The sequence below is a fragment of the Hipposideros armiger genome, unplaced genomic scaffold (genome assembly GCF_001890085.2).
Source record: "Hipposideros armiger isolate ML-2016 unplaced genomic scaffold, ASM189008v1 scaffold_97, whole genome shotgun sequence".
Classification (NCBI taxonomy): Eukaryota; Metazoa; Chordata; class Mammalia; order Chiroptera; family Hipposideridae; genus Hipposideros; species Hipposideros armiger.
Window position 1 is genome coordinate 724,697 of NW_017731447.1, and position 10,819 is coordinate 735,515.

A 10,819-nucleotide genomic window follows, 5' to 3' on the forward strand; every position below is an offset into this window, starting at 1 on the left:
CCCCAGCTCCAGGAATTCAAGGTTCCCTTCCAACAAGGAGCAGCAAGACCCACACACAGTACAGCCAGTCAGAAGCCATCACCACTGTCATTTTAGGAGATTCAGGTTCCAACTTAATACTATGTGAGGCTCAAAATAACCCCTCCAGTCTTCCTGCTTATTTCTTAAATGCAGTTCTTAACAGTAATGATGGCACCTGTGGGGGAGGAAAAAAGGGAATTGGGCTGAGAGTTGGGTTTCATGTCACCTAAAAGGATTATTTTATACCATCAGGAAGATAATTCCCCTCCTACCTGGGAGGATGGATGCGGTCTTTACTTCAGATGGTACTTTATGAAAATATTATTTAAAGATTATAGGACAAAATGGATACATTTGACAACATCTGCGCGGGTTGGGTGTTTTGGCTGCCTGGAAAATAATCATTATTTATGTCATTAGCAGATTGTTTGCATCATTGCTAATCTACAGGCTGTCTGCACAGTAATGTCCATCCACTCCTACTGTGGTTTCCTTCCCATCTCCCGTCTGCCTGTTGACTGAGAGCGACACCGAATGCCACTGCCTGCATGAAGTCTTCCCTGATTTCCCTCCACCCAGCCGTGACCCCTCTTTCCTCCAGACGCCCTCCCTTTTTCGAATGTCTTATCACAAGCTGCCTCTGTGCAGCTCCACCTTCCTGCGCCTTCTCTCCCTGGACCTGAAGCTCTTACAGACGTTATTGCTCAAGCCGCACAAGGTTATGCATACAACGGTTGGTGAGAAAAATGAAAGCCTCTGTGTGCTCTCATCGCAGCTCTGTCACCCCAGGCAGTGTAGGGAAAGAGGGTCTTAGAGGCCTCCAGGGGTCGAGAGGGCACTGGTGTTGCTTGTGGAGGGGTTCTGCCGATATGAATCTCTCCACGTTGTTTTCCCCACAGGGGCGTGGGGGCTGAGGAGCACGTGCTGTGATCTGCCATCCCAAGTCTCTAAGGAGCACTGCCGCCCACAGCATCTCACTCAGACACCCAGACTCCCTCTGCTCACTTATTTTATGGGGGAGCAGTTTTGAGAGAAGTGTTGAGGAAAGACCCTGGATTACTTTCCTAAACTGGATTGCTTTCCTAGATTACTTTCCTTGGGCACGGGACAGCACACGCAAGTCTGGCTTTACTCAGAGTTGAAGAAAGCCTGGATCCTGGATCCCCAGAAATCTGGGAATGTTCACAGCATTGCTATCCCCCAGGCGACCGGCTATTCCTGCCTCTCTCCATTACCACCCTCAGGCCTGCACTGAACTAACCAGCCTTCACACCTCATACTGGTTCCTGCGTCCAAGAAACACAGTTTCTTCTTCCTGGGCTGCCCTCCTCTTGGCCTTTCTCCTCCCCGTGAATGCCTCCTCTGCCCCTTTAGACTCAGCTCCAGTGTCACCTCCTCTATGAAGCGCTCCTGGATGCCTCCAGCAGATTCAGGGCATCCTTGTTTTCCTAGGATGCATCATCTGAGCTACAGAGAGGCAAAAATCACCGTAGCTGAAAACATTCACTAATAAATAGCCACTTGCAATAAATAATCAACAACGATGTGTTGCACGCCCATCATGGGCCAGGCACTAATCTCTGCACTTGGATAAAGCAACCAACAGGACAGACGAATATGTCCACTCTTGTGGGGTTTGCATTCTAGCAAGGGGAAGGGGGTGGACAGGGCATCAGTACTCAACAAACACAATAATAAGTAAATTGTGTAACATCTTAGAGGTTGATAAGCATGTGCAAAAAGGAAAAAGTAGAGAAGGGTGAAGAAGATGGAAAATGTTGAAGACGACCAGAGAAGGGGTGGGGCGGGATTCAATGGGGACATCTGGATGGGTCTCATCCTTCAGGTGACACTCAACCAGACACCAAAAGAGAGAAAGGGGTAATGAAGGAGATTTCTGTAGGGAAAACGTTCCTTGGACACTGTGCCATGGGCCAATCCAACCTGCCACTTGTTTTCAGATGGCCCAGCAGCTAAGAACGTTTCTTGCATGTTTAAATTGTTGGGGAGAAAAAAATCACAAGAAGAGTAATATTTCACGACACATGAAAACTAAATGAAATTCAAATTTCAGTGTTCATAAATAAAGTGGCATTGGAACATGGCCACCCTCATTCATGTATGAATTTTCTGTGGCTGCTTTCATGCTGCAGAGGCAGAGTTTAATAGCTTAACAGAGACTCTAAAAGTCTAAAATGTGTACTGGCTCACCCTTTGCAGAAAAAGCAGCCTGACCCCTGAATTAGAGCAAAGACCCTGGGGCAGGAGCAGGAATAAGAAAACCAACCGGTGTGGCTGGGGTGAGGGGGGGGACAGAAGAACAGGGGAGGACACAGTGGGAACAGGCTGGGGAAGGAGTACATATCCTGTAAGCTCTGTTAGGCCATTTGGCTTTTTGTTTGTCTGTTTGTTTAAGATTTTATTGGGGAATTGGGGGAGGGGAACAGACAAGTTGCTGTCCTTTTTGTTCTTCAGTCTAGTTGTGGAGGATGTCGCTTCACTGGCCCATGTTGGTATTATCATTGAACTCTTCCCGGGTGAGGCAGATCGCTCACCAGCCATTGGATGGCTGCTCACCATGGCTCACAGCAGCTCACAAAAGCGCATGCCAGCTGCTGGCCAGCTTCACTGCAGCCTTCGCCATCGCCGGCCATTCATGGCAGCCCAGCTCCAGGTCTAACTGTTGTTCACCATCTTAGCTGTAGAGGGCGCAGCATCACTGGCCCTCATGTGGGATCGGAACCAGTCCCTGCTGCTCAGAGCTGGTGTCCCAAGCCAACGCTTAACCAACGTGCCACTCGGCCGGCCCTAGGCCATTTGGTTTTGACTCAGCAACAGGGAGTCATTGCAGGATTCTGATGAGAAGAGTCACAGAGTCTAGTTTATGTTCTAAGAGGATGGCTTTGGCGGCTCTATTGAGAAAAGACTGTTATCTGAGCGGGCTACTGCCATTATTTAGGTGAGAAAGGATAGTGGCTCAGACCAGGGTGTGAGCACTGCGTGTAGGTGATGAGAGGTAGTCTGGCTGTGGATGTGTTTTGGATATTAAGCCAACAGGATCTCCTGATGGACTGCAAATGGGATGTGAGAAAAAGAGAGATCAAAGCGGACTCAAAGGTTCTGGCATGAGCAATCAGAGGGCAGACAGGTCTGTGGGAAAGCATCACAGGTCCACTTCAGCCAGGATGGGTTTAAAGTGTCCACTACACAAGCCACTGGTGATGCTCAGTGTCAGTTGGATGTGAGTCTGGAGCTCAGAAGAGAGGTCTGGAAGGAGGTAGAAATTTGGGAGTTGTAAGCATATAAGGGGCCTTTAAAATCGTGGGTCTAGCTGAGGTCTTCAAGGAAGTACATAGAGAAAGAGAAAGAGAGGAGAATGAAGGACTGAGCCTTCAACAGATCAGTTTTAAAACTCAGAGAAGAAAGAAAGGAAGCAGCAGAGGGGACTAAGCAGGTAGACACGAGGTCAACTGGAGAGGCTGTGTCGAGAGGGATGGAGAGAGGATCCCTACCTAACGCTGCCACCAAGCAATGTGAGGACTAAGAGTGGTCACTGATGGCATACATGGGCTTTACAAGAACAGGGTTGGTGGCGACTGGGGTGAGAGCTGATTGAAATAAATTTGACAGAGAGTAGGAAAAAGAAATGGGAAATGGTGGGTATAGACAACAATCCTGAGGAGGTTTGCTGCAAAGGAGAACAAAGAAATGGGACATCAGCATTTTGATCCGAGCAAAACTCTGATGCTGTAGGAGAGGGGGGCATTTTTGCTAGAGCTAGAGGGGGGACAGGATGGAACCAGTGTACACATGGATAAACCCTGGAAAGTCCTCACCCCCGACACCCCTGGGCTCTAGCACCCATCCATACTCACCATGTTAGGGGCTCTGTACTCTGTTCAAACTTGTTCATTTAGTCATTCATTCAACGGATTTTCACTGAATGCCCTCTACCTGTCTGGTTTGGTTCTAGACACTGGGGATACACGGCCAGTGATCTCTGTTCCCTTGTGGGAGGGGGGGGGTGCTTGTGGGGTAACAGAAAATCCTGAGTTCAATTGATTCAAAAGACAAGGACCTTTAATATCTCCTCTAATGAAAGTCCAGATAATTGTTCACAGTTACACTATTATTACAGCCTTCATCAACGCAGTCATGCCATTATTATAGCCTTCATCAAAATGCATCACATTGTCTATCTATCCCCTACACTGACAGAGGTTCTCTACAAAGGGATAGAATTAAAACCCAAGCACCTAATGCAGCTCTGACACAGGGAAGGAACTTGGAAAATGTTTGCTGAGTGAGTGAATATCTTGGTGACTATCAAACCCTGAGAAATGGGGGCGGGGGGGGGAATCCTCTTTTAAGATCTCTTCACAGTATTCACCTCTGTGAGTTACGAAGCTACGCTTTTCAAAAGCAAAACATACTTACGACTTCTAACACCTTTGAAGTATGAATTCGTTTCCTTGGATACTTTTCTTTTAACCACCAGCTAAGATCAACTGTCTTTGATCAATTTGGATTTTTCCATGCAGTGGGATGAAGTGGAGATCGGGAAAGGATAATTTAGAAATGGAGGCACTACCAGGTAACAGGAGGCTAGATGTCCTGCACCCTGGCTCACCTTGCTCCAGCTTCCCGCCCCATCCAAAGGTGTGAGTGGTTGCTGACATCCATTCTTTCCCTGGAACCACTTCTAGATACTTCTTCCTATTTACTATGTGGGGGCACCATATTAGGTACCACGTGTATTACAACACTTACAGTAAAAACGCTACAAAAAGAGTATTCTCACACACCCCCAACCCCCATTTTTACACATGGGGAAACGAATGCATGGGGACGTTATATCTTGTCAAGGTCACATAGCAAGTAACTGACAAGCCTGAGGCGGGAACCCACGTCTGAATCCAAAGTCCTCGTTTTAACTGCTATTATATCATCTCGCAGTTTCATGCTGAAGAGGAGAACAGGAAGACTTCAGTTTAAAAACTCATATTAATTATCATCTCCTCTGCTCACTGAAATTACCACCGAGCCAGTTTTCTCTAAGGTGACATCTCAATCCAGGCTTGACAGGAGAATAAAGCTGCACTGAATGGCAGGTCCAGGGCAGAGATAACAGGTTGCACTGCTAATGCCTGCCACATAGGAGGAAGAGGAAGACAGGTGAGGGGGGACGGAAGTTAGGGACCACCACGGTGGAACAGGTAACTGGGGTGCAGATGCTGTGACCAAGACCAAGGTGAAGGTGGTAGAAAACCACAACTGGAATCTCTGAGAGGGAAGGGACGCCCCCCAGTCTCTTTCTCCAATAAGCTCCCCACCACTGCATTTCCCCAAATGTCTAGCATTTGCCACCCACTGTAGTAATTTATCTATCACTGGCATTCCCAGCTGGGATCTTGTTCATGATCATTCTGACAAAGCACTTCACTTCCTCTAACTGGTCTTGTCATGGCATGATGGCCACCCAAATCATTCTTCTCAGAGCAGGCTACTGTTCAAAATTGAACTGTCCAAGAGCAAGGCGCTGATTAAAAAAAAACAAAAAACGATGAAGGAACTGTGGGGAACCCCTGTGGGGTGCCATGAAGGCGGGGTCAGGGCTCTCCCAGGGACCAAGTCAGGGAAGAAAGAGGCTACTGAAACCAACTGCTGCTTCTTCTCTCCCAACACACACTTCCACGAAAACAAACAAAAAAAAATCACATCCATCATCTTTTAAGCAAACACATACATTTGATTCCTTTTCCTGTTAAACTTCAGCCACATGACCTCAAATTGTATTTTATTTTCCATAATGTTCTATATTTCTGAAAAGGTTTGCAATAAGCATGTATTACTTTTATAATGGGGAGGGCGGTGGAGGACAAAATCTCATTTGTTTTTCAAGGATAAGCTGGAATAAGATGCCTGTGAAGGTAATAAAATGGTTGGAATGCAGTAAGAAAGACCTGGGCTGTAGCACAAATGCTCCCCAACTCGGAATCCCTCTGGCTGGTGAGTCTGAAAGTCATAAGAGCAGAAGCTGCAGTAGCGGTTTGCATCATTAGTGGGGATGTGCCCAGGGACTGCGCTAGGCTCAGAGCTCGCAGGAAATATATTGGGCTGGTCCTGGGGAGCTGGGAAGAGCAATTCCACTCATCTCAGACCACTTAGCAAGGAGAGAATTAATCCACCCAGGGAGGCAGCCTTCAAAGGTGTGAATTAGTCCTTCCCTGGCTCTCAGAGCCTCTCTAAGAAGTTGCCTTTCCTCACATAACACATCTGTATATAGTAATAATATATCACTAAAAAAAAAAATGAAAAGAAAAGAAAAAGCAGTCGCCTCTCTTTTCAACGGGAGTAGTGGATTTCCAGGCATCACTAGGGAGTCTTACTACTTTATCTACAGAATTATCTATGTTCCCGAAAAGTTCTTTTTTATAAATTAAATTTTCATATACCAAATCCTACATTGCCATACTTTTTTATTATCAAATTAAGGAACCTTCTTGAGAGAATACAATCAATTCACTCTTGGGAACGTGACACAAGCAAAAGGCAGCACGTGTGTGTGTGTGTGTGTGTGTGTGTGTGTGTGTGTGTGTGTGAGAGAGAGACATGCTTTTTTTTTCCAATAAGACTCTCAAAATAAGGCATTAAGTGATAAGTTTCTGAAAATAAGATACAAAATGTGAATGAATATAAGTAGACAGAAATATCTGTCTCCTTGGCTAGCAGCTTCATGGTCCAGAGGAAATCCCATAGTAAAAGCTGAGCTGAATAAAAGAGACTGGAAGATCTCTAGATGAGTATTCTAAAAAATCCAGTGTGGGCCAGCCAAGTGGCTCAGTTGGTTAAAAACATGAGCTCTAAGCAATAGGGTCACCGATTCGATTCCCACATGGGCCAGTGAGCTGCGCCCGAGCTGAGCTGCCGCTGAGCTGCGAACAGGTGGCAGGATGGCTCAGCTGGTGAAAGCACATGCTCCTAACAACAAGGTTGCTGGTTCAACACCCTCATGGGATGGTGGCTGCACCCCCCCTACCCCCATCCCCATCCCTGCAACTAAGATTGAACACGGCACCTTGAACTGAGTGGCCATAAGCTGCCGCTGGGCGGCCAGATGGCAACTGGACTTGGAGCTGAGCTAGCTGCACCCTCCGCAACTAGGACTGAAGGACAACAACTTGGCTGTTCCCCTTCTCCAACTCCCCAATACTGTTCCCCTTCCCCAATTCCCCAATAAAAAAAAATTTTAAAAAAAAATCCAATGTGTTTGGAGATCCAGCTATTGTCTCTCAACTCCAAATGTACCCTTCCATTCTATGCTTTGTGATAGGAGAGATGGGGCTATGTAAACCGCCTTTCTGCTTGGCCAGCTAGATCTCCACTAAGCTAGGTGACAGGGACCACTAGAGGGGGTCTAGGTGGCCAGAGGAGCAAGGGGGGACTTGATCCTTCAAGTTGGTTGCCTCTCCCTGTCAGCGTCCCCCCAGCAATGCTTCTCCATTCTGGAAGTAACAACTGGTTCCAATCTCCAGTATTTCCCATGCTTCCGGAACTCGCCTCACTATGCCCCCTTACTTGTGACGGTGTGTGGGAGCAAGCTTGCTCAAGAGAACGTCAGGGCTTTTGTGAGCTCACGTTAAGCACAGTTACAATGATAAATTAAATTATACAAACACGGCATTCATTTGTTAGGGCTGCAGTAACACAGCACCCCAACCTGGGTAGCTTAAATAGCGGAAATGTATTGTCTTACAGTGCTAGGGGCCAGAAGTCCAAGCTCAAGGTGTCTTTGGAGGGCTGTGAGGGCGGAGGTGGTCCATGCCCGTCTCCTAGGTTCTGGCGGTGTGCTGACCATCTTTGGCGTTCTTTGGCTTGTAGAAGAATCATCCAGATCTCTGTCTTCCTGTTCACATGCCATTCTCTGTGTGGTCACGTCTGTCTCCAAATCTCCCTTTTTATAAGGGCACCAGTCATATGGATTAGCGCCCACTCTGATGACCTCATTTTAGCTTGATGACTTCTGTAAAGACCCTACCTCCAAATAAGGTTATATCCTGAGGTCCTGGAGGTTAGGACTCCAGCATGCCTTTTTGGGGGACACAGTTCAACCCATAACATTTACAATGAAACACATTATATTTAAAAATTATCAAGAGGGAGAACAGACAATGGTTACCAGGGATTAGGGAAGAGGAAGGCAGATGTGACTATAAAGGGACAACAGAAGGGAGTTCCTTTGTGGTGATGGCACAATGTTATATCTAGATTGTAGTGGTTACAGAAATCTGTATCAGTGATCAAATGTTATAGAATTATACACAAAGGCATAAAAAAAAACGGGTAAATGCAAACCTGGTAAGATCCAGGTCTGTAGTCAAATTAATTGTATTGTACCCTTCGATTTCCTGGTTTTGGTGATAAGCAGATGTCACTATTAGACGAAGCTGGGTGATGGGTACACGCCTGCTATTTTTTGCAGGTCCTTCTAAGTCTATATTTATTTCAAAATAAAAAAGTATTTTTTTAAAAAAAATACCAACAAAGGTAATTAATACTCATTGCTCCCTAATTACTTACATGTTACCATCGTCTCTGTCCCTGAGGTCCCAGCTCCGCACATCCCTTCTTTCTAAGCTTCCGGCTTCTTCCCTTTCTCCCCCAGCCCTAGAAATGGCAGCTGTTCCCTACAGTTATGATCTCTGTGCTACCTCAGTGTTCCCCTTTTGCCTTTCAGCTCTCTAACACCTATTTAAGTAAATCCTTAACTTCATTTAAGGAGTCTCTCTGTTAATTATGCTTGTTTTTCTGACTGATAGCACCAGTCAACACACACGTTCTCCAATAGATGCAAATGGCTGACATTATGGTAGAAGAAAAACACATTTTCATTTCCCTAAACTACAAAAGGCCCAAACCCACATGCCTCCGCTGATTATCCCAGGATTTTAACTTAGACAACTGGCATTCCCGGGGGATGCTGGGAAGCAGAGCTTGCACTGGCCTGGAAGACAGCACAGGCCACAGCTTGTCTAAGGATCCCAGACCCATAATGATGGGGCGATCTCAGACAAAAGCACTTTGTTTTAAAATATTAATAATTTCCTTTCTGATTATAAAGGTAATCCATGTTTGTGTAATACACTACAAAGAGTTTAAATAAACAAACACGTAGTCCCAGAGAGAGATATCCAGAGAGATATTATCAATATTTTGATGTATTTTCCTCCATACTCGTAATTCTGTGGAAGAAATTACACATAACATAAACAAGTCATATCTGCCTATATACCTATGCTTTTAAACATGTAAAGTGAAACTGGGTGCATGTATAGATACTGCTACATTTTTTTAAGATAATTATCGATCACTCTTCCTCTCTTTGATGCATAAACATAGGATTTAGGTAAAGGATTTGGGCAGAGAACATGGCTGGGGCTGGGGCCAAACAGGCCTTCTAGTTTTCGTCTCATTCCCGCCCCCATCTTCAGAATGGGGTTCTCAAGGCAGACACTTCACCGGTCAGCTGCAAGTTGGGATGCTTTGCTGCTTCATACACTTGATCCTCAGAGCAGAGAGGCACAGCAGACCTCAGAATGCAGGCCCCACCCCACCTGCTGTGGGCACACCTGTGGACAGGAGCAGAGCACATCCCACCTGTGTGGGGCAGACCTCTCCCCAGCATCCTGGTCTGTCCACTGGGGAGCAGCCACTGTACACTTAACGCCCCCCAAAGGAGGCACGGAGAGCTGTGGGAGTCCAAGCCCATTATCTCATCAGCTAAGAAAATCACTCCTCTTATGCAGAGGAGGGCGTAAGAAAAAAAAAATGGAAAGAAAAGAGGAATGTGTTTTCGTGCCAAAAAAGTTACTCTTGGAAACACGAGGTCCAAAGGATAGGGAAACTTTCACAGGCACTGTTTGTATCTCTTTCCAGGAAATGCGGATTTGCGAGCATCTATCTGTCATCAAAATGTCTTCAAAAATATGAGTTTATGCTTCTTCTTATTATTACAAAACCATACATAGTCACTGTAGAAATTGGAGAAATAAGGCACTCTATGAGAAGAAAATGAGAAGCACAGTAATCCCACCATCCAAAATAACCAGTTTGGCATAAACCCTTCTAATCTTTGTTCCATGAGGACGTACACATTATTTTTTAACTGAATTACACAGTGCATACTGTTTTGTAACATGTTTTTCATTTACTGTATCTAACACATTTTTACATATTTTTCCACTTGTCTGTTGCTGTGTAACGAACTACATCAACACTCAGTGGTTCAAAACAATAATTTTATTTTGCTCACAATTTTGTGGGTCAGAGCCCAACCACATTCCAGGAAATGGAGAAATGGTTTCCGCCCCTGGAAAGGGAGCTGCAAGGTTACACTGCAGAGGAACAGGTAGGATGGGAGATAGCTTTATAGCCATCGTTGGAATATACAATGCGCTGTGTATATTATTAAAGGTTCTTCTTCACACCTGTAATGCCTGAACAGTATCTATTTTTAAATGCATCATCATTTATTTAATGAACTTCAAGTGTTGCAAATTTTCGAAATGATATTATAAATACCTCCATGATGAAATTCCTGTACATAAAACTTGACCTGGATCTCGAAAAACTTTCTTTAGGGTAAAATATTAAAGGTGGAATTACTGAGCGATGTGGTTAAAGCTGTTTGGCATAAACGGCCCAATGAATTTCCAGAAAAATTGTACTTTAGATCGACTTCACTTAAAAATATCATACTCTCTGAAAGAAAAAGTCCCATCAATACTCTTCTTTAAAA